The sequence below is a fragment of the Dipodomys merriami genome, unplaced genomic scaffold (genome assembly GCF_024711535.1).
Source record: "Dipodomys merriami isolate MVZ:Mamm:240054 unplaced genomic scaffold, mDipMer1.0.p SCAF_2016, whole genome shotgun sequence".
In the NCBI taxonomy this organism is placed as follows: Eukaryota; Metazoa; Chordata; class Mammalia; order Rodentia; family Heteromyidae; genus Dipodomys; species Dipodomys merriami.
Window position 1 is genome coordinate 26,812 of NW_027203401.1, and position 19,746 is coordinate 46,557.

Sequence of the window (19,746 nt, forward strand, 5' to 3'; positions counted from 1 at the left end):
TCCTCCCTGTATTCCTTCCTTCCCCCTTCTTCCTTCCTTCCTCCCTCCCTTCTTCCTTCCCTTCCTTCTTTCCTCCTGTCTTCCCTCCTGTCTTTTCTTTCCTCCCCCCGTCTTCCTTCTTCCTTCCTCCCTATCTTCCTTTCCTCCTCCCTGTCTGCCTGCTTGCCTTCCTTCCTTCCTTCCTTCCTTCCCTCCCTCCATTGTTGTGTCCCCTGGGATGAGGAGCTAAGGTACAGAGAACTGGCACACAGACTGGGCTGAGCTGTGTAAGCCTTGGGGTTGGTTTGTGGGAGATTCTTAGGAAAGTCTGGGGGTTGGGGTGGGGCTGGGACTGCTGATGACAGGGCATGGCTGGGGGGCAGACCAGAGGGCTGGTGATGAGAGTTTTGAGGTTCACCTTTGGTGCTGACAACAGGTGGGGTAGTGCGTGGTACAGTATCTGCCCCAGAAGCATTTTCCTTGTGCCAGAGGTTGGTTATCATGTGTGTGTGTGTGTGTGTGTGTGTGTGTGTGTGTGTGTGTGTGTGTGTGTGTGCATATGGTGTTTTCTTTTTCCAGTGCTGGAGTTTGAACCTGGGGCTTCATGCTTATTAGGCAAGTGCAGTACCACTGAGCTATAGCCCAGGTACTGTTATATGTATATGATGTTGTTGACCTTTTATTTTTGATGCCAGTCCTGGGACTTGAACTCAGGGCCTGGGTGCTGTCCCTCAGCTCTTCAGCTCAAGGTTGGCACTCTACCCCTTGAGCCACAGCCCCACTTCTGCTTTTCTCATGGTTTATTGGAGATAAGAGTCTCACAGACTTTCCTGCCCAGGCTGGCTTTGAACTATGATCCTCAGATCTCAGCCTTCTGAATCTCTGGGATGTCAGGCAGATGCCTGGCTACTTCCTTGCTTTTTAAGTTCCCGATTAAGAAGACAGATGTCAGCATCTGCTTCCCACCTAGGCAGAGCCGAAGACTGATCATTAGGGAAATTTAAACTTCATTAATTACCCCATGTTCATAAGAGGCTCGGAGAGAACAGGAGTGCTGCTTAAGTAAATATGTTCTCCTCCCCAGGTGACGGCTCCCCTGCCATTCAGACACAGGCATCAGGGTTGGCTTTTTTGCCATTTAATTTTAATTTTAGTGGGTTGGGCCATTAAAAAACATTTGGGTTACCGAGCATTTGATCAGCTTCTTCCAGCAGGTTCTCTCGCAGAAACTGCTCTGTGCAATTTTGAAGCTACAAGCGATGTCTAAATCTAAAGTGGTTTATTTTATGTTACGTGTTTATTTTTACTTTAAAAAATTGTTATTATAAAGGTGATGTACAGAGGGATTACAGTTCTATAAGTCAGATAAAAAGTACATTTCTTTTTGGACAATGTTTATCTTGTGTGTGTGTGTGTGTGTGTGTGTGTGTGTGTGTGTGTGTGTGTGTGTGTGTGTGTGTGTGTGCTGGTCATGGGGCTTGAACTCAGGGCCTGGGTGCTGTTCCTGAGCCTTTGGATTTAAGGCTAATGCTCTACCACTTGAGCCACAGAGCCACTTGTGGCATTTTTGGTGGTTCACTGGAGGTAAGAATCTCATGGACTTTCCTGCCCAGGCTGGCTTTGAACTGAGATCCTCATATCTCAGCTTCCTGAGTAGCTAGAATGACAGGCGTGAGCCACTGGCGCCTGGCTCTAAGTTTGCTTATTTATTTTTTATTAGCACAGAGCATTCCATCTGTGAATAGCTGCAGCCGCCATCTTCTGGTTCCTTTACCCGGGAGTCCATGAATGCTTAAAGATTTTTCTTGTCAATTGTAGCCCAGGTTTAAGGGGACAGAGAAATGTCAGTTGATAAGTGAATGTTTCATGCTGAATTGTCCCATGTCAAGATTTCTTGACCTCCCATTACCCCACCCCTCACCTCCCAATCTCCGAGACGCTGAATAAAAATTGTGGTTATGTGTGTTGCTGTTTGATTGTCTCTTGCTTTAAAATTTAAATATTTTCCTTAAAATTTAAATACTTTGTTCATTCTGAGTCTCAAAAAGTGATTTCAAGCCAAGCACCAGTGGCTCACGCCTGTCATCCCAGCTACTCAGGAGGCTGAGATCTGAGGATTGTGGTTCAAAGCCAGCTCGGGCAGGAAAGTCCATGAGACTCTTATCTCCAATGAACCACCAGAAAATCGGAAGTGGAGCTGTGGCTCATGTGGTAGAGTGTCAGTCTTGAGTGAAAGGCTCAGGGACAGTGCCCAGGCCCTGAGGTCCAGCCCCAGGACTAATAAAAAATAAAAAAATAAATCTCACAGTTTTATTTCCTCTCCTTTTTCCTCCCCTCTCCTTGATAACTCAGGCTTCTCATTTGTGAGTAAGCTGAAATACAAATTCCTAAAGACTCCCTTAAAAAAACTGTCTTCCTCAAAACCTCTCCTTTGCAAGTTGTTATAACTGATTGTGACCGTCTGTTTGCACGGCTCTCACTATTTTTCCTTTTCACAAATCTGACCACCTTAGAAGCTGAGATCATTCTTGAGTTATTTTGGTCCATCAGTTGCCTGGTGAAATTTAAAAAAAAAACCCACATACAACCCAGTAAACACTCAATAAAGACTGTATAAATAAGTAAGTCTTCCCCTTGGAGATCTTTCATGGACCTTTCTCTCTTCCTCATTTGGTACCTTAATTATGTCAATTACTGTAAGTGTTCCGTTCCTGATTGCTGCAAGAATTCAACCCATTTACCCTCGAAGAATGGTTCTTATGAGAAGCAAGCAAGCCGGACATCAATGTCAGGAAAAGGACATCATATCACCACATATCTGATGCATCTGGGTCCAGGATTTCTTCGTTCTGTCACAGCAGGGGTCATGTTTTCCCTGAGGGGGTCACTGCCATGACTCTCAGGGGCTTTAAACATTGCTTGTGGTCCAGTCCCACACACACAGAAGAGTCATGAGGTCAGACTTCACTGATAAACCTTACATGACTTCCCCAAACCAAAGACAGCCAGCCTTCCATATTCACCTGGGCCACATCTATGGGTCCAACCAATGGTAGACAGAAAATCTCTGCATCACCGGCCACCAGTGACTCATGCCTGTAATCCCAGCTATGCAAGGAGGCTCATGGTTCCAGGCCAGCTTTTGCAAAAAGTTAGTGAGACTGCCTGCCCCACCCCCCACCTCAATAGAAAGAGCATGGTGGCACATGTCTATAATCTCAGCTATATGGGAGGTGTAGGTAGGAGGATCAAGGTTTGAGGCAGGCCCAGGCAAAAGCATGATGCCCTTTCTGGAAAAAAAATAGAACCTAAGGAAAAAAGTATTTGAGCTTATGTTTCAAATGGTAGTGCTTCTGCCTTGGAAGAATGAGGCTCTAGATTCAAATCTTGGTGCGAGCCCCAGAAAAATCTTTTGGTGTTCTATTTCTCTCCAATCCTCTTTCCCACATCAGCCTCTAACTGGCTCCCTGTACCCCAAGTCGTCCCATCCCACATTGCATTGCAGACCGCAAGTGAGCTGTGCATTTCCACTGTTGAACTACGGTTTCCTCAAGCACGATTGTCATCAGAAAGCTAGCACTGGAAATAGGGCTGATTCTCATTTTTTGGACTTTTTTTTTTGTCCTTGCACCCCCCCCCCACCATGGTTTTAATTCACTCGGTTCGCAGCCGGGAAGCTTAGCCCAGCAGTACGGAGCTGGTGCCACTGCCTTGCTCATATGTCATATGAGCATCAGTGGCTCATGCCTGTCTTCCCAGCTACTCAAGAGGCTGAGATCTAAGGATCACTGCCCAGGAGAACTCAGTGGACAGTTCCCATGCAGGAAAGAAACATAAAGATGAGGGTGAGCAGAACCTCCATTTTGCTGAGTTTAGAAGCTTTGTCCCTCAAGGAAGAGGAAGAGAACAGTTGAATGAATGAACCTGCCAATTACCAATGAATGAATGAATGACCAGCAACTACTAACCAACTAACCAATCACCAATGAATGAATGAATGAGCCATCAAGTACTAACTAACCAACTAAACAATCACCAGTGAGTGAATGAATGAACTATCAACTACTAACCAGCCAACCAACCAAACAATCACTAATGAATGAGCCATCAACTACTAAGCAACCAACTGACTAGATAAACATCCAACCAGCTAACCAATAACCAATGAAAGAATAAACATCCAACTAACCAACCATCAACAAATAAATGAGCATCAACTACTAACCAACCAACTGACCAGCCAAAACTAACCCAAAAAACATCCAACCAACTAACCAATAACCAATGAAAGAATAAACATCCAACTACCAACCAACCAACAACAAATGAATGAGCCATGAACTACTAACCAACCAGCCAACTAGCTAAAACTAACCAAAAACATCTAACCATCAAGCTACTTACCCACTGCCAACAAATGAGTGAATAAACCAATTACTAACCAGCTAACCAACTCACCAAACATCCAATCACCAACAAACCAATCACCAATGAATGCGTGAATGAATGAACCAACTGCCAACCAACCAATGAATTAACCAGCCAAAAAGCCAACCATCAACCAACCAAGCAGGCAGGCAAACACTGAATAAGCCAGCCAGTCCACGGCTGCCCACTCCAGTCCACGCAGCTCTCTGTGGTCCGGGATCTGCAAGGGCCACCTGGAAGCCTGGAGCATGGAAGCCAGGCTGCCCAGATGGTGTGGGAGGTAGGGGAGGCAGTGGGGAGGAAGGAGTAGGGAGCAGACAGTTGGGACAGGAGCAAAGAAGTAGCAGAGAAGCTTACTGAACCACACCCAGGCATGCTCCTGTGGCTGCTCCTGGTGTCTTGTCTGTGTCATGTGTGATCCAGGTAGAGCCCTGTGGTTCTGACTCTGCCTGCCCGTGGCTGGGTGAGATCTCCATCCAGGCCTTGGGCTGTGAAGTGGGGTAACATGACAACAGATGAAGCAGGTCCTCCGGGTTCTCAGTCCTGGGTCTCCACTTGAGGTTTCATGAGGCACCAACCATGCACGCAGAATGCTAAGGCCCAGCCACCGGTGGCTTTCTCTTATCCAGCTACCTCTACGGGTGGCATTCTCTGGCTATAGCTAACCAGAACAGAGTGAAGCAACAGGAAATATATATCATATGAGCGTCAGTGGCTCATGTCTGTCTTCCCAGCTACTCAAGAGGGTGAGATCTGAGGATCACAGTTTGAGGCTAGCCCAGGTTGGGAAAGTCCATGAGACTCTTAGCTCCACTGGACTGCAAAATGCTGGATGCAGGGTTGTGGTTCAAGTGGTAGAGCGCCAGCCTTGAGCATAAAACAAAAAGCCAAGGGACAGTGTCCCAGGCCCTGAGTTTTATTTCTTCCAAGGTGGCTGTGAACCTGGCACATTTCCACTGTTTCAAAACCATTTCCTCTTTGCACTGACCACACAGAGGAGGCAGCTCGTCCAATTGCTTGTGCCATGGGCGAAATAAAAGACCCTGGCTTGCTTTGGCTTTTAAGCACATTTTCTTTTGCACATGCTTTCTTGTCCCTCCCAAATGGAGCCATCCAATTACTCTCCTCTTTGGTCTTTTAATTTCACATTTTTTTTCCTTTTTCTTTTTTGTATACTTGGAGACTGCACTGAATTCGCAAGCAAAGCACCCAAAGAGCATTTAGATGAAAAGAAATGTATTTTACCTTGTAGCCACGTCACCTGGACTAGCCCTTGTGTTAAACCAAGTGAAGAAAACAAGGTTCTTATCACTATTATTATTATTACTTGCTCATTGTGGGGCTTGAACTCAGGGCCTGGACACTGTCCCTAAGCTTTTTTTTTTCCCCTCAAGGCTAGCACCCTAGCATATTAAGTCACAGTCTTTTGGGCAGCTAACTGGAGATGAGAATCTCACAGACTTTCCTTGCCAGGTCTGGCTTTGGACTGTGATCCTCAGATCTCAGCTTCCTGAGTAGCTGGGATGACAGGCATGAGCTACCAAGCACCAGCCACCTTCAACTTTTCTTGAGACTCCTCCCCTCCAACACCACAGTCCCCTCTTCTGCAGTTTCCTCGCTTAAACCTGGGGTGCTGGCCATTCCTTGTAGGCCTTTCATCCCCTGCCTCACCATTCCACCAGAACATGCGAGTGGGTACAACCTCCCTCCCCAAATCTGGGAGACATGAGTCTCAGCTTCGCCTGCTCTGAGAATAATGATGAGGCCTTTGCTGAATTCTGAAGGTCATGGCCGGGTGGGAAGGTGGAGTTGCAGTCTCTTTCCTGTGCCATCTGTTCCCCGTGGATCTCGATGCTTCTAGGTACAGCATGTCTGAAATCCCCCATCATCTTTTCCAAGTGGGTGCTGGGCCTTGCTGGTGCGTTGGGGTCTGGGTTGGCCACAGTCGTGGTTGACACTGAGCGCTTGTGGTGCCTTGTGTGACTGGGTGATTTGTGTGTGTGTGTGTGTGTGTGTGTGTGATTTTTTGGAGAAGGCATGGCATGGGGTGTTAGAACAAGTGGGGGAGGGGAAGAGAGAATGCTGGACATCTTTTCTGAGCAGAGACACAACGAGGAGGGGAGTGGTTTCCTAGGAGATGGAGCTCTTCTTTATTTAAAGTTTTCCCAAAGAAAGATTTCTGTGCTGGCTTCTGTTCAGTTACTAGATGAGGGGGAGACAGCCTGGGAGGCCCCACTCAGCTCTGCTCTCCGTCAGGAGCCATTGTGGGTCAGCTGAGTCCCCCCCCCACCCCACCCCTTGTCCTCCCTGCTTCCCTTTCCTACAGCGATCCTACCGAAGGCAGTGGGGCTTGGCTTCCCAGGACTGAGAATCAGTACCTTGTTGGAGAGGGAGGAGGACTCTGTTTGCCTGAGTGCTTGTGATAAGTGTCTCGGCCAGTGGAAGGTGATAGGAGTCAAAACATGGGTGAAAGCACACGACGGCTACCACCCTGCCCCAGGCCCCTGATTTCAGCATCTTCCTCAGCTCAAGGGGCGACCAGTCTTCCTCAAGGTTGAGCGAGGTTGATGCGGACAGCACTGGGATATTGCACAGTGCTGGCTTGGGCTCCTGGTGTGGATCTGGGGAGATCTGAGGGCCTGATGCTGAGATCTGAGGATCAGGGTTCAAAGCCTGCCTGAGCAGGAAAGTCCGTGAGACTTTACTGCCAATGAGCCACCAGAAAACCAGAAGTGGCACTGTGGCTCAAGTGGTAGAGTGCCAGCCTTGAGCTGAAGAGCTCAGGGACAGTGCCTAGGCCCTGAGTTCAAGATCTATGACTGGCACACACACACACACACACACACTCACAGAGTGGAATGGCTCAAGTCTCTAGAGCTCTAAGTTCACACAGGAGTGTAGGGTCGGAACACGTCTTGTCACTTGGTCCCACAAGCATGTCAATACTGTAAGACAGCTATTCTCTCTGTTTTTTTGGTGGTCATGGGTCTTGAACTCAGGGCCTGGGCACTATCTCTGAGCTCTTTTGCTCAAAGCAGGCCCTCTACCAACTTAAGCCACAGTGCAACTTCTGGTTTTTTGGTAGTTTATTGGAGTCAAGACTCTTATGGACTTTCCTGCCCTGGCTGGCTTTGAACTGTGATCCTCAGATTTCAGCCTCCTGAGTAGCTGGGATGACAGGCGCCTGGCTTGTAGAATTCTTGCAAGGGCAGTGAAGAGCCGGGCAGCTGGCAGGGTCTGATCAGCACAGCCAATGACACCCGCAGCGATCACCCATCTTTGCTCCCATCCTCAACCAATCAGTCGCTGTAGGCCTATTTAATTAAATCTACCAGTTGATCTGATCACAGGAAGGTTTCCTTTCTTATGGACATAGACACTTTAACCACTGGGAAGATATGCCCTACATTTAACATGATGAATTGCCATTTTGATTCATATTAAGTCTCTGGTGAATCTGTGTAGTGTAGGTCAGCTCTCCTGGATTCCTCCCACTCCACAGGGATCCAAAAACTCAATTAGTTGTCTTCATTAGTTACTATCTCTTCTTCTCATTAACTAATGGCATGGGTCTCTTTCTGGGCCACCCAACATGTTATTTAACATTATTCTGTCTCAGATTCATACAAGGCTTCAAAAGGTAGACAGGAGCTGTGGACAGGAACCGTGGACAGGAGCTGTGGACAGAATACATAGCTCAGCTACTCTCAGGGTTGATTCCAAATCGTTCTATGTTGATACAAGTGTCAAAAAGGCAGATGGGCAGGGGCAGAGGGAAGATACCTGCAGTTTCGGTTATCCGTTTTCTATTGTTGCTTTAAGAAATCATCACAGCCTATTGCTGGTGGCTCCCGCCTGTCATCCTAGCTACTCTGGAGGCTCAGATCTGTGGATCAAGGTTTGAGGCCAGCCTGAGCCAGGGAAGATCATGAGACTCTTATCTGCAAGGAACCACCAAATTAAATAAATAAATAAGGGCAGATAGAGAGTTGTGGCTCAAGTGGTAGAGCGCCAGCCTTGGGCAGAAGAGCTCAGGGAAGTGCCCAGGCCCTGAGTTCAAGCCCCACAATCGACAAAGAAAAAAAAGAAAAAAGATCATACACTGGGCCTCACTCTGAGTCTGGGAAGAACATTATCATTTCATGAGATCCTGATGGTCTCCTGGGGTCAGGGGTCAAAATCATCACAAAAGCTGCCCATGTGTCCTCAGAGATTCACAGTGAACTTCCTCAGGCCAAACGAAGTATCTAGTCTTGGGTGCTGTTTAACTTGGTTTCTCAAATTTGATATTTTAACATTTTGGGGTGAGTGTGTGTGTGTGTGTGTGTGTGTGTGTGTGTGTGTGTGTGTGTGTGTGTGTGTGTGTGTGTGTGAGTGAGTGCCAATCCTCTGTCTTGAACTCAGGGTCTGGGCACCGTTCTCCACTTTTGTGCTCAAGGCTGGTGCTCTATCACTTGAGCCACAGCTCCACTTCTGGCCTTTTGAAGGTTCATTGGAGATAAGGACTTTCCTGCTGAGCTTCTCACCACGATCCTCCAATCTCAGCCTCTTGAGTGGCTGGGATGAAGATACAGACTACGGGGCAGTTCTTGTTCTCACTGGGCCAGCCTGGACTGAAGAAGAGCACAGGTTAGCAAATCCATCCCTGGGGCCGGCCCGGACCACCTTGCTGTCCATCGTGTCCCCTGTGGGTTTTCTTCATGTTCTCCATGCTGGTGTACTGAGGCTGCCAGCTGTCCCCAGCTGTTCCTAGCTCTAGGCCCCCTTTCTGGGCGCAGGGCTTGGACGTGTTTGTCGAGGGCATGTGTCCTTGCTTTCTTGGCTGGTGACTTTTCTGACACAATAGCTTGGGCACACCCTGCTGCCTTCCATTCTCTGCAAACATTCCAGCAGAAGGCCTCCACAAAGGCGGCTCAGCACCTGGCCAGTCTCAGACAGCAGGACTTAACTGGGCCTTTTCAGGATCGACATGAGCTGGCCCCACCCTCAGAGACAAGAGGACAGGGGACAGACAGACCCCCCCCCAGCCCTGTGAAGGACAAGCAGCCCTTTACTAGTGGGTTCCATCAGCCCAGGGAAGGATTCTAAGAGGCCTTGTCTTGCCTTGCATTGGGGCTTATTGGCTGGTTTGTGGCTGTTTGAACTGCACTGCATCAGGGAACATCCTAGTACTTGAGACACAAAAGCCACAGGCCTTGAATGACCACAGGAGGGCCACTAAATTGTGCTCCACATCTTGGCACAATTGAACAATGCTTAGTTAGGTCAAAACTTTGTCTATCATTCTCACAAAGACCCAAGTGGATTTCCCATGTCTGTCTTTTTTTTCCCTTCCTTCCTTTTCTCTCTCTCTGTTCCCTCTCACCCCTTTCTCTTTGATGCCAGTCCTGGGGCTTGAACTCAGGGCCTGGGTGCTGTCCTTGAAGTTCTTTGGTTCAAGGCTGGTGCTCTATCACTTGAGCCACACCTCCAGTTCCAACTTTTCTTGGTGGTTCATTGGAGATCAGAGTTTCACGGACTTTCCTGCCTGAGCTGGCTTCCAACCACGATCCTCAGATCTCAGTGTCCTGAGTAGCTAGGATGACAGGTGTGAGCCACCAGCATCTGGCACTATTCAGAGCTATTTTTATTTAATGCAACAAATTAGGCAAGTTAGGTGAAATAGTTAATATTCCAGAAGGATACAAATTCTCAAAAAAAAATTCCCAAGAAGAAATAGAAGTCTAAATAGGTCTGAAATATATAGAGGTTGAATTAGTAATTAAAAATCTTCCTACAGTGCCACCCCAGTGCCAGCTGGTGTCAATAGCAAATTTTACCAGGCCTTCAGAAAATTTCAATAACACCATGCTAAATAAACATGTTCAGGAGGAAGGATGGGCTACGTTCAGCTTGACAGTGCTAGTGCAGACTCAAACCCAGATAAAGGGGGCACAGGACAAGGAGCCAAGGAAAATCTCTTCCCAGGAGTGTAGCAGCATCCTCTAAAACCAAAAACGTTCCAGAAAGTGAAATGAAAACCACAATGAAAAAAATCTCTAAAGACACACAGAAATATCCACTGTCAGAAAGCCCCACATTCTTATACACTGGGAAAATTAAAATTTTTAATTTTTTTGTGCTTGTACAGGGAATTGAACTCGGGTCCTTTTAGCCTTTTATTATGATTGAATTTTAAAAAAGTTACATACCTGTCATCCCAGAGACTCAGGAAGCTGAGATCTGAGGATCACAGTTGAAAGCCAGCCTGGGCAGGAAAAGTCCGGGAGACTCTTATCTCCAAGGAACTACCAACAAAACCCAAAGTGGAGCTGTGGCTCAAGTGGTAGAGTGGCAACCTTGAATGAAAAAAGCTCAGGCAATTTGATGTTAGTACACTAGACACATAGATGTAAATATGACAATAAAATCCCTATGTGCAATTAATTTATGCTAATCCAGAAGGAACAAAAGAAAGCGACTCAGACACAAGTAACTGTGCCTTGCCTACGGCTATCATCGGAAAAGCATTTACTAGCATTCACTGATAATTATTACACGTGAGGTTGGAAATTAGCAATTTTCTCCTGTCATTCCTTCAGCATTTATGACTTGCATGAAAAACCTTTTGTTTCCATTGTTCACTATGTGGGGCATCCCAAGGGAGTAATGATTTATATAATGAATCATGGTCAATAATGGTCATTATTGATTTTTGCTTATACATTTATGTATATTTGGTGTATATGCTGGTCCTGAGGCTTGAACTCAGGGCCTGGGTACTGTCTTTGAGCTTTTTCACCCAAGGCTGGTGCTCTACCACTTGAACCACAACTCCACTTCTGGTTTCTGGTGGTTCATTGGAGATCAGAATCTCATGGACTTTCCTGCCCGGGCTGGCTTTGAACAGCCAATCCTCAGATCTCAGCCTCCTGAGTAGTTGAGATGACAGGCATGAGACACCAGTGCCTGGCCCAAGGATATTTTAATCATGATCCTTGGTGATCTCAACCTAGTTTTCCCTGTCCCCTTCTCCACCCCCACCCTACCCCCAGCCCCTTTGGCTGGGTATTTTGAAAGTGATGCTGAGCACTCTGGAGATGAAGCTGAATGCAAGCGCAAGTTGAACTGGAAACGGGTTTAGTGAGATGTTATTTATGAAGCTCGAATCAGCTCCTTAGAGACTTAGGTTGTTGGTAGCTTGCCCCAGAGAGAGAAAGACTTTCTGGTACAAGAACAAGTCACAATTGCCCTGTTCATCTCCTTGCTCTTTCTGGATGTGAAGCTGTGGGATAGATAAATGGATTAAAGTAGATTGCTGGCAACTGTGAAAGTGGAAGGAAAAAACCTGTTGAAATTGTTCTGGGAAGGGGAGAAAGAGTGCTAGAAGGGGTGGGACTGCAATATATTGATAATCTGTGTGGAAATGTACAATGAAACACCTGTAATACTAATACAAGCTAACGTATATGCATATACATTATAGACATACAGAAAGAGGCACTCTGTATTGCATGCATGCATGCATGCATGTATGTATGTATGTATGTATGTATGTATGTATGTATGTATGTATGTATGTATGTATGTATGTATCTGGCATTGCCTCTCTCTCAGTCCTCGGTGAGAATTTGTTTTTCTCAATAAGCATTGCTGGGGAATACAGTCAGACCCCTTGTCTCATTAGAACGCACTTTCCTTTGGGGTGGTGAGGAGGTGTGCCAGGACATCATAATTTGTCACATCAAGGAATGGCGTTTCAGATTTGAAAAAGCTGCCTGGCTCCTGATATAGTTTTAATGAAAGGTCTGTGGTTCACAGAGGCCAAGTTGTTTGTAAAAATGTGTAAAAGTAGCCGGGTGTCAGTGGCTCACACCTGTCATCCTAGTTACACAGGAGGCTGAGATCTGGAGGATCATGTCTGGAGTCCTCGCTGAGATCTGGAGGCCGGAGTCTGGAGGCCCAGCAAGGGGCAGCAAAATCGGCTGGACATAGTCCCCTGTGGACAAAGCCGGGTTGCCATTCCGATTTTAAGGAGAAGTCTAGAACCAGCGGGCCGCAGTCCTGCTAGGTCCTGCACAGGAAGCCGGTGCAAAGTGGGCCGGGGCCTGGCTTGGCGACAGAGCACCCACCCGAGACAGACGGTCTGCACGCGAACGAGCGGGTGTGAACTGTGAACCGTGTGAACAGGCGTGACAGGTGTGATTCCAGCTCGAGTGTCGGGGAGGCTGGGGACTGCGGGGTGCCCTGGACCCCCCATCCTGCTTGCACTTATCTCAGTCTGCACCTTCCCAGGGATCAAACTCCGGGCCTTGAATTTTGGGCCTGCAGGCTGCACTTTCCCCTTGAGGCTGGCGCTGCACCGCTTGAACCACAGCTCCACTCCGGGTTTTGTGCTGGTTAGCTGGAACTCTGGAGAACCCCGCAGACTTCCCAGCCTGGGCTCTGATACGGGTTCCAGGGGAGATGGCGGTGGCCCTCGGCTGCGCCTAGGCTCCTAAAAGGCTGGAACCAAGCCTAGCATGCGCCTGGCCACCTGGCCAAGGCCACCGTATGCAAATTACCGCCTGTCAATCATACCTCTCAACCTATCAGAGGCCCCCACGGAGGAGTTTAGCCAATCAGAGGCACCCAGGGGCAGCCCCGCCCACGGCCTGGGCCCCTTCATCGCCTCAGCGGCCAGCAGGAGGCTCCGCCAACTGGGGTTTGGCCTCGGGTATCCCCCAGTTCGACCCAGTGCCTGGCGCTTGATGTGGGCCGCCGCCCCCAGCTAGGGTGCTCGCGATCCCGCAGGGCAGAGGCGGGGGTGCAGGCCCGCTGGTGGGGCACGCGCCTGCGTGTGCTGTGTGTGCAGCCTCGGGGGTGTGAACCCCAAATCCAGCCATGGCCCGGCCTCCTGTGCGGTCCTGGGGTGCTGCCGCGCCGCCCGGTTCCTCCCAGAGTGCTCCAGACGCCAATCAACCAACTGAGGTAAACCTGCCACGGGAGGGAGGCGGCCCGACCCTTGACCCCAACCCCCGCCCGCGCGCACGGAGCCGCGGTGAGCGCCCAGGGTCGGGCCTGCGGGGGGCGGGGCTGGGCTGCGGGGACCTCGCTGTCGATCTCTGCGGGTTTTGGGGGTCGAGGGGATCCCGGGGGGCTTGTTGTGGTTCTCTGCGGGTTTCGGGGGCGGGGCCGGGGCTGGGCCCTGGGGATCCCCCTGGGCCCTGGGGATCCCTCCCTTCTCCCGGGTCCTGCACGGGGCTGGCATGGCAGGTGAAGCCCCTGAGGACGCGTGCGTGCAGAAGGGGCGGGACAGTGCGCAAGGGGGATGGTGGTGGGGGCGTGCGCAGGGGACAGCGGGCAGTGCGCATATGCGTAAGGGCGGGGGGAATGGCAGCGGCAGCGCGCGCGGGGGGGGGGGGGCGGGAGCACGGCGGGGGCCTGCGGGGCTGAGCGTGTGTGAGCCAGCACAGGCCTGCGAGCGGAGCCCCGGTTGTGGCACGGGCACCTGCAGAGCTGTCTGCACAAGCCAGGGTAGGAGGAGGAGGAAGGAGAGGAGGAAGAAGAGGAGGAAGGAGGAAAAGGAGGAAGGAGAGGAGGAAGGAGATAAAGGAGGAATGAGAGGAGGAGGAGGAGGCCCCGCCGCCGCCACCGCCGCAGCCGCCAGCGCAGCCATGATCCGGGTGCCCCCTACCTGTCAGCCCCCACAGCCCGGGGCTTCGGCCGCATCAGCCGAAGCCAGTGTGAGTGACTGCCGGTGCTGGCCCGCGCGTGCCCGTGTGCGCGCCTCCCCCCCCCCCCGCCCCCCGACCCCCTCGGGTCGCCCGTCCCGGCGCTGCCCTGCGCCCCCCCTTACACACACACACGCACTCGGGGTGCGGTTCTCCCCCTCCACTGCTACCCACTTGGGATGTCTCCTGGAGCACGCCCCCCTCCACACTGACCCTCTTTCTCTCTCTCTTCCCCCCCCCTAGGAAGGGGCGGCGGCGCCATGCTCCACCGCCGCCAGGGGGACACAGCTGGCTCCCTGCTGCTCCACCCCAAGCTTCCACTGCTGAGCCTCTGTGAGGAAGAGGAGGGTCAGGAAGAAGAGCCAGGCGCGGAGCCCCACCGACAGTAGGAGCCCCACCCTCGGGCCACTGGAGGGGGGAACCGGGGCCACCCACCGACCGACCCACTGGACTGCCCGCCAGCCCACCGGCCCGCCACCCCGCCACCCATGCTGGGGCCGCCCCACCGTGCCCTCGGACCCCAGGGCCAGATTTCCATGCAAGCTCCCTGGCTCCCTCCCAAGTGGATATGACAGGCAGCACCCCAGGCCTGAGCCACCCACCAATGCTGGCCGCTGCCCTGACCGGCCGGGCTACAGGTTCGGCTCTTACCCATACAGGTGAGCCCCGCGCCGGCCGTGCCCCCCCCCACTCCTCACAGGGCTCAAGGGGCTCCCCGCACCCCTGTCCCCTTCCCGGACCACACACACACACACAAAAGGGGTCTCTACTATTCATTCCCTTCAAGTGATTCTTTATTCATTTATTTTTGGGTCTCTCACCCCAAAAAACGGATCTGAAAAATAATGCTTTTTTTTGGGGGGGGGGAAGACTTCTAACAAAGAAGGCGGCCTCTTTCCCCTCCATCATCAAACAGGTTTTATTGGGGGATCCTGGCAGGGGGCAGGTGGGAGGGTGGGTAGGCGTCTGGGTGAATGATGATTTTCTAGTTAAATGCCATTGTCTTCGCCAAGAGCTCCAGCTATCTATTCTTTTTTCTTTTTTTGGGGGGGGGGTCCGGTCGTGGGGCCTGAACTCTGGGCCTGGGCACTGTCCCTCAGCTTTTTAAGCTCAAGGCTAGCGCTCTACCACTTGATCCACAGCGCCACTTCCGGCTTTTTTCTTTTTGCTTATGTGGTGCTGGGGAATCGAACCCAGGGCCTCATGCATGCAAGGCAAGCGCTCTACGACTGAGCCTCCTCCCCAGCCCATGTGCTCCAGCTATCTAGATTCCAACCCCCCCCACTTCTCCCCTTCTGCCTAATGTCTCCACCCCCACCCCCACCCCCCTATCTCCTGGCTCCATCTTTCCACCCCATCCTAATGATCTGCACCCTTACATTAAAAATCAGGAGAGAGGATTACAGCAAGGGTCACTGCGGCCATCTCGAGGGCAGACTGCTGGTCCCGTGCTGCCTCCCATCCCTGGAGGCCAGGTCGCCCAGGGGTCCAGGCTGGCTGGAGAGGCAGGATTGCCAGGTTCCACCCCCCCTAGGGGGTCGCTGAGGGAGACCTTAAAATCCTGAGCTGGGCAAGGAGGGACTGTGTCTGTAATCTGCTTTTTCATTTGGATTTGTGTGTGTGTGGGGGGGGGAGATTTCTTTATTTCTTTATGTTTTTCAATCATCCTCCACACCATGTGTTCTCTCTCTGAGCTGTAAATTTCTCCTGTGTCTACACATCTATTTATACCCACACATTCCTCCCACCTCCCCCTTCCCTCCCTATTTTTTGGGGGCAAACTGCTGGAGCTCCTCAGTTGCAAATGGCTCTCTCCCTGAGTTCAAAATGCAGGGTGTGTGGGAAGGGAGTCCACACGTGAGAGAGCTTTTGTGCTGAACAAAGGGATGGTACTGACCCCGCACGTACGTGCGTGTGTGGTGTGTGTGTGTGTGTGTGTGTCTTACCAGCCCTGAAAATCGCATGGATACTTCCATTTCCCCCACCTTCCCCTTTCATCCATTTTCACAATATGGCAAAATGTCGGTTAGGCAGCATCTTAATGTGTGTGTGCATGTGTGTGTGGGGGCGGGGGAGGAGAGCTGAAGAAAGACTTAGTTAAATGATTCTTCTATGAGCCACTTGGGCAAGCCAAGGTAACTCTTGAGGGAAAAACAAGATGGGATCACGACCCAGCTAGGGGTGGCAACAGCTGGAGCTTCTGATCTTCCAGGGCCCACCTTCCTGCCTCACTCAACAGACAGCTGCAAACTCAGGGAACAGGTACACACCAGCCTGAGCTTGGGATCAAGGTCTGGAAGGAATCTAGAGCAGAATCATCAATAATGCTTTCCCGATATCTCATCCCTTTCTTTATGTGTGTTACTTATTTTCCCATCTCTGGTCTTAAAAAAGCGAATCAGCAATGCTTTGGAACCATTGAGATGGAGAGTCAACGGAAGGCGCTCGTCCCTCTGCCCTGTAGTAGATGATTATTAAAAAAAAAAAAAAAGAATTGGCCAGAAAGGGCGGATGGATGTCAGCCAGATGCCCAGTCATCTCCTCTTGTTTCAGAGTGTGTGTGAGACTCCAGTCTGTGCCCGAGGTGTCTCAGAGTGAGAGGTTCGAGTCCCACCGCCTCCACACATCCTCGAGGTGCTTGCTCACTTTGGAGGTCCCTCAGCTGGCTTCTCCACCTGCTTGCTCCAGGAAGGAGGTGGGCTGGGAGAACTCTTCATCTTTCTTCAGAATAGCTCAGAGGCAGGGGTGGGGTGGGCCATGATTGCAGGTAGAGTTCGCAGGTGAGTACCTTTGGGTCTCCCAGTGATTGGCGTGGAGTGGGTTGGGGCGATGGCAGGGTCTCAGCCCCCGTCCCTCCCCACTCACCCAGTAGGACAAAGCCAGGTTTCCAGCTGTCATGTGTGGACCCCAGGACCCACCAGCAATGGGGAGGGAGGGGTGACAGAAGGTGGGTGCAGAGGAAGAGAAGAGAAAGGGCATGAGGAGAATGTGGAGGGGCAGGACCCGAGTGGGGGTGAGGGGTTCCGACTGGCCAAGGCCTTTGGGGGAGTGGCCACAGGTGGGCCTTTGTGGGGTGGGGGGGACCCCCAAGACGAGGGGTCGGGGTGAGGGGGGAGCCTTTGTTCTCCTCTCCTCCTGGCTGCATGAATTGCCAGTTGGGTTGGCTTTTTGTCTCCTCCTGCCCCCTCCCCCCTGTCATGCATGACGAGGTTGCTGGTGGGAGCAAAAGTAGTTTTAATAGCAACAGCAATGAGGAGCACGCATGGTATGCAATTAAGACAAGAAATTAATAGGAAACCAAGACTTCCCAGGAAGGGTCAGTGGTGCTGTGAAGCGAGGAGTCCCAGCCCCCCTGGGGGCCGTGTTTCTGGGTTGCCGGGCTGGGGTCCCTGCATGGAGATGGTGGCCCATGGGCTCCGGCCTGCCTCCTCTTCTCACTCATTGGCCTTGGCTCTAGGAAGCCTGTCTTGTCTGAAAGTCTGCCTCTGCTACTGGGTGATTTTTTTCTTAGGGGTGATGCAGCAGGCAGAGGAGTAAGTGAGGATAAATGGCAGGATAGGGAAGGGAGGAGAAAAATCCCTCTCGAAAAATCACCCCCTCTGCACACCAGTTGCTTTTTTTGGCTGTTGTGGGGCTTGAGCTCTGTGCCTGGGTGCTGTCACTGCGGGCTTGAGCTCAAGGTGAGTGCTCTACCACTTGAACCACAGCACCACTACCTCCAACCTTTTCCCAGTAATTTACTGGAGACAAGAGACTCACAGACTTTCCCACCCGGGCTGGCTTTGAACCTCTATCCTCAGATCTCAGTAGCTTGGATGACAGGTGTGAGCTGCTGGTGCCTGGCTTCTTTCTCCTCCTTCTTTTATTTAGTCTGGTTGAGAAGAGCGGCTCCTACTGGAGGCGGAGGGAACTGTAGGACCTTGCATCTAGAAAGATGGCAGCAGATTCTTCCCTGTCCTCTTGGCTTTTGGCCTCATGGCCCCCATGGGTAGGGCCTGGTGCAGGGGAGGCCAGGTAGGGAACAGCACCGGGGCTGAAATCAGCAGATGGAGGAAGTGATCTTCAGCAGGGAGAAGCAGGCTGAGTGGATCTGGCTCTCAGCATGTTTTTTACATCATAAGACATCTTTCCAGATCCTTCTCATCTCTGCTGGATTTGAGGATGGGGCGGGAGAGGACAGGGAAGATGATGATGGCATTTTATGTTTCGCTGTTCAAGAATCAACTGACAATGACATCTGTGCTCCCCTCTGTGGGCTGACGTCCCTTCAGTTGTCTGAGGCAGGGTGTGAGGAAGGGGCAGGGAGAACTGGCCGTTTGACTGTGTGTGGTTGGGCGTGGTGGTTCCAAGCTAGTGTGCTTCTCTTTCCTTTTTCCGTTTTGAACTTGAACTTGGTCCCTGACCCTATTGGCTGGCACTCTATCAACGGAGACACGCCTCTGTGGCTATGTGTGGTTCACGCCTCTGTGGCTATGTGTGGTTGGGCATGGTGGTTCCAAGCTAGTGTGCTTTTCTTTCCTTTTTCCGTTTTGAACTTGGTCCCTGACCCTATTGGCTGGCAATCTATCAACGGAGACACGCCTCTGTGGCTGTGTGTGGTTGGGTTTGGTGGTTCCAAGCTAGTGTGCTTCTCTTTCCTTTTTCCATTTTGAATTTGAACTTGGTCCCTGACCCTATTGGCTGGCACTCTATCAACGGAGACATGCCTCCTTCCCCCCCCTGCAGTTCCTCTTTTGAACTACAAAGATAAAGGTTGACCCAAGGGGGTGGGGTGTGGATGGTCTTGGCCAGGCAAGGCTCTTCTGTTTTGTTTTGTTTTTCAGCCCCATCCTCCAAGCTTCCCTGACAATTCTAGAAAGCTCTTCCTCACAGTTGACTCCCATTTTCCCTTCTCTGCCATTGGGTGTGCACAGCCCCATCCTCGTGGAGTCCCTCCACCCCCCTCCCCTACCCTCTCTGTAAATAGAGATCAAAAGGGGAGTTATGGGTCTAATGAGTTGTTCACATTTTATTAGAGTGGATCTCCTCTTTCAACCACAAGGGATTCTCCAGAGACAGGAGATTAGTGGTGGGATTGATGTCCTCTTCCAGGATGCCGGGGCTGGGCCAGCAGCAGGCAGTCCAGAGAGGGGTGGGCTTCAGGGCCTGCCCAGGCCCTGGCGGTGGCACAAAACCCATTGGGTGCCTCAGCCCCTGGGGGCAGGAATGGGAGAGTGGTGGTATGAGCTGGAAGGGCGTGCTCGTGGTTGGATGTCCATGCTCCTCCCAGGTTAGTGGCCTTGTGGCCTTTCTCTGGGCCTTCTCGAAGCTACCGGCACCTGCTCAGGATTTTGGGTGTACTTGGTGCCCCGAAATTCTCTTCACGCACCCTGCTGGAGAACGGGAAGTATGTGAACTTCTCCAGGGCGCGGAGAGAGATTTCAATTCAGCACTTGTATTTAACATTGTTGAGTGACTAGTAGCACCTAATGAAATACACACGTGTGGACTAAGTGAAGGAATGAATGAGTTAATGAAGCTGGGGGCAGGGGTTGTCTGGTCTGGTGGATTAGAGGAAACCGGAAACGTCCAGCTCTGACCTGCTAGAAAGATGTCCACTGCCGGCTTCTCATTTAAGAGATGGGGGAAAGTGAGGCCCAGGGTCTCC

At 51.2% G+C, this 19,746-nt stretch overlaps 1 protein-coding gene across 1 annotated transcript in view; it reads left to right on the top strand.

Annotated features, from left to right (window-relative positions):
• Nucleotides 1–16,728: 16,728 nt before the first annotated feature.
• The window catches only part of LOC138833192 (anaphase-promoting complex subunit 4-like), a gene marked incomplete at its 3' end in the record, with an annotated part of 33,824 nt that continues 30,806 nt past the window's right edge, over nt 16,729–19,746 (top strand). Inside the window, exon 1 of the mRNA XM_070031559.1 lies at nt 16,729–16,794. The remainder of the gene's footprint in view (nt 16,795–19,746) is intronic.